The 3932-nt window shown below is 39.7% G+C and overlaps 1 long non-coding RNA gene across 1 annotated transcript; it reads left to right on the top strand.

Moving 5' to 3' along the window:
• The first annotated feature begins 1657 nt into the window (after positions 1-1657).
• LOC126378597 (uncharacterized) lies at positions 1658-2282 on the top strand. Its single transcript, XR_007568122.1, has 3 exons — positions 1658-1722; positions 1767-1888; positions 2191-2282. It is a non-coding gene; the product is annotated as an uncharacterized LOC126378597 (long non-coding RNA).
• Positions 2283-3932: the final 1650 nt, after the last annotated feature.

Consider the following 3932-nt stretch of genomic DNA (forward strand, 5'->3'; position numbering starts at 1 on the left):
CCTAAACCTAAACCTAAACCTAAACCTAAACCTAAACCTAAACCTAAACCTAAACCTAAAGCTTGCTTGCTTGCTTGCTTGCTTGCTTGCTTGCTTGCTTGCTTGCTTGCTTGCTTGCTTGCTTGCTTGCTTGCTTGCTTGCTTGCTTGCTTGCTTGCTTGCTTGCTTGCTTGCTGCTTGCTTGCTTGCTTGCTTGCTTGCTTGCTTGCTTGCTTGCTTGCTTGCTTGCTTGCTTGCTTGCTTGCTTGCTTGCTTGCTTGCTTGCTGGCTTGCTTGCTTGCTTGCTTGCTTGATTGCTTGCTTGCTTGCTTGCTTGCTTGCTTGCTTGCTTGCTTGCTTGCTTGCTTGCGTGCTTGCTTGCTTGCTTGCTTGCTTGCTTGCTTGCTTGCTTGCTTGCTTGCTTGCTTGCTTGCTTGCTTGCTTGCTTGCTTGCTTGCTTGCTTGCTTGCTTGCTTGCTTGCTTGCTTGCTTGCTTGCTTGCTTGCTTGCTTGCTTGCTTGCTTGCTTGCTTGCTTGCTTGCTTGCTTGCTTGCTTGCTTGCTTGCTTGCTTGCTTGCTTGCTTGCTTGCTTGCTTGCTTGCTTGCTTGCTTGCTTGCTTGCTTGCTTGCTTGCTTGCTTGCTTGCTTGCTTGCTTGCTTGCTTGCTTGCTTGCTTGCTTGCTTGCTTGCTTGCTTGCTTGCTTGCTTGCTTGCTTGCTTGCTTGCTGGCTTGCTTGCTTGCTTGCTTGCTTGCTTGCTTGCTTGCTTGCTTGCTTGCTTGCTTGCTTGCTTGCTTGCTTGCTTGCTTGGGTTTGGTTTGAATTTTGTTATGTTTGGGGTTTGTTTAGTTTTGGGTTTTGTTAGGTTTGAGATTTGTTAGGTTTGGGCTTGGGTTTGGGTTAGGTTTGGGTTTGGGCTAGGCTTGGGTTTGGGTTAGGTTTGTGTTTTGTTAGGTATGGGTTTTGTTAGGTTTGGGTTTGGGTTAGGCTTGGGTTTGTTTTTAATTTTGTTAGGTTTGGGTTTGTTTAGGTTTGGGTTAGGTTTGTGTTTTGTTAGGTATGCGTTTTGTTAGGTTTGGGTTTATTTAGGTTTGGGTTTATTTAGGTTTGGGTTTGGTTTGAATTTTGTTAGGTTTGGGTTAGGCTTGGGTTTTGTTAGGTTTGGTTTTGAAATGAAATGAAATGAAACGAAATGAAATGAAATGAATTTTATTGCAGTAAATGTGGTCATACATAGTGATGGTAGTAAAGGTGCAAAGGTAGGTTAGGGTTTTGTTTGGTTTGGGTTTCTTAGGTTAGGGTTTTGTTAGGTTTGGGTTTTGTTAGGTTTGGTTTTTCTTAGGTTTGGATTTTGTTAGGTTTGGGTTTTTTTAGGTTTGGTTTTTGTAGGTTTGGTTTTTGTTAAGTTTGGGTTTGGGTTAGGTTTGGGTTTTGTTAAGTTTTGGTTTGGGTTAGGTTTGGGTTTGGATTAGGTTTGGGTTTGGTTTAAATTTTTTTAGGTTTGGGTTTGGTTTGGGTTTGGATTAGGTTTGGGTTTGGTTTAAATTTTTTAGGTTTAGGTTTGGGTTAGGTTGGGTTAGGTTTGTGTTAGGTTTGGGTTAGGCTTGGGTTTTGTTAGGTTTGTGTTTGGGTTAGGTTTAGGTATGGTTTGTGTTTGGGTTAGGTTTGGGTTTGGTTTGAATTTTGTTATGCTTCGGTTTGATTAGGTTTGGGTTTTGTTAGGTTTGAGTTTTGTTAGGTTTGGGTTTGGGTTAGGTTTGGGTTAGGTTTGGGTTAGGTTTGGGTTAGGTTTGGGTTAGGTTTGGGTTGGGTTTGGGTTAGGCTTGGGTTTGGTTTTAATTTTGTTAGGTTTGGGTTTTTTTGGGTTGGTTTTTGTTCAGTTTGGGTTTTGTTAGGTTTGGGTCTCTTAGGTTTGGGTTTTGTTAGGTTTGGGTTTTGTTAGGTTTGGGTTTCGTTAGGTTTGGGTTTTGTTAGGTTTGGTTTTTAGGTTTGGATTTTGTTAGGTTTGGGTTTTTTTAGGTTTGGTTTTTGTTAGGTTTGGTTTTTGTTAAGTTTGTGTTTGGGTTAGTTTTGGTTTGGGTTAGGTTTGGGTTTTGTTAAGTTTGGGTTTGGGTTTGGGTTAGGCTTGGGTTTGGTTTTAATTTTGTTAGGTTTGGGTTTTTTTGGGTTGGGTTTTGTTCAGTTTGGGTTTTGTTAGTTTTGGGTCTCTTAGGTTTGGGTTTTGTTATGTTTGGGTTTCGTTAGGTTTGGGTTTTGTTAGGTTTGGTTTTTAGGTTTGGATTTTGTTAGGTTTGGGTTTTTTTAGGTTTGGTTTTTGTTAGGTTTGGTTTTTGTTAAGTTTGGGTTTGGGTTAGGTTTGGGTTTTATTAAGTTTGGGTTTGGGTTAGGTTTGGGTTTGGTTTGGGTTTGGGTTTGGGTTTGGGTTAGGTTTGGGTTTGGTTTGAATTTTTTTAGGTTTTAATTTTGTTAGGTTTGGGTTTGTTTAGTTTTGGATTAGGTTTGTGTTTTGTTAGGTATGTGTTTTTTTAGGTTTGGGTTTTGTTAGGTTTGAATTATGTTAGGTTTGGATTTTGTTAGTTTTGAGTTTTCTTAGGTTTGGGTTTAGTTTTGGTATATTTGGGTTATTTTGGTTTACATGGTTTTAGGTTAGGGTATAATTACGTTTCAATTTTCTTTGTTTCGGGTGTGGGTAGGGTTTGGTTTTCGTTTTGGCCGTTATATTTTTTGCAATTTAATAGGTTTAAATATTTTTTTTTGAGTATTCATGTATTTTTCGTGTTATTAGCAAAGAAATTTCGAAATATCAGTCTACTGCAACAAAATGTTATAGAAGTCTCTCTATTTTATTGCGTTATATGGTAGCCCTCGTCTTTACGAAAATTTTAAGGTTTCTCTCGCGGGTCTAGGACGCCGGGAACGCAAAAAAAATCGCCCCCCCCACCCTCCCTGTTGCGATTTATTAGGAAGCCACGGTCACATATCTGCATAGAAAAAACCACTCACAATTTTGACAATTTTTGGATTTCTTCTTTTCTTATTTATTTACTTATTTACTCATTCAATCATTTACTTATTTTTCCAAAATGTTGTAGAAATTCGGGGTATTTCATCCGGTCCGGCAGCTTTGTTGCTTTTTGTATTCTTTTGCGAGACCTCCGACTCAGGGAGGGTAAAATGTTTACTTATCGCATCATCCGTTTCTGCGGTCTTAAGAAATTAAAATACGGTGTTCTTGATTGATTTTGTGAAAGGCTGTGATGACAGTATCCTTACGGGGTAGACATACTCCTGATATACGTTACTATTTACGTTAAATATCGCTTTCTTCACGGTTCGTAACCGAGACAGGGCGGGTAGGGGTATAATCTTCAGTCGTGTGGAGTGTAATAGAAACAACAGATACAATAGCAGTGCATTTAATAAAATAAAACCGAGTGAGCGCTTCGGGTCCACACGCGGCCGTTTATTGTATAACAAATAATTGTACTTAAAGGCGCAGTAGGGCCTTCATCGGACTCAGTCATTTTCTAATGTAGCACTGGACGTGGGTAGTTAAAACAATTTAATAGTTACTTAATCACACGTTATTTAATTTAAAGTACTTTGAAACAAAATGAACTTCTAAATTATTGTATCACACTATTAAGGCACATAAATCACTATTAATCAACAGAAATGGTTAAGGATTCCTCGGATTTAAAGCGATCCGTCGCGGGTACGGTGCGCAGGCGGCTGTCTCTCGAACTGTCACACTGACAAGACGACCGCCCCGCCGCCATATGCAAAGTTCCGCTAGAGCGAACGTCAGCGTAGTTCACTCTAATCCGTACAGATGGCGCTCTATGAGGCGCCGTCATACTCATACTCAATGAATTGACAACAGCTTTTGTTTTTACCGACTTCAAAAAAGGAGGAGGTTCTCAATTCGACCGTATGTATATTTGTTTTATGTTT

Source organism: Pectinophora gossypiella, chromosome 26 (genome assembly GCF_024362695.1).
Source record: "Pectinophora gossypiella chromosome 26, ilPecGoss1.1, whole genome shotgun sequence".
NCBI classification, from domain to species: domain Eukaryota; kingdom Metazoa; phylum Arthropoda; class Insecta; order Lepidoptera; family Gelechiidae; genus Pectinophora; species Pectinophora gossypiella.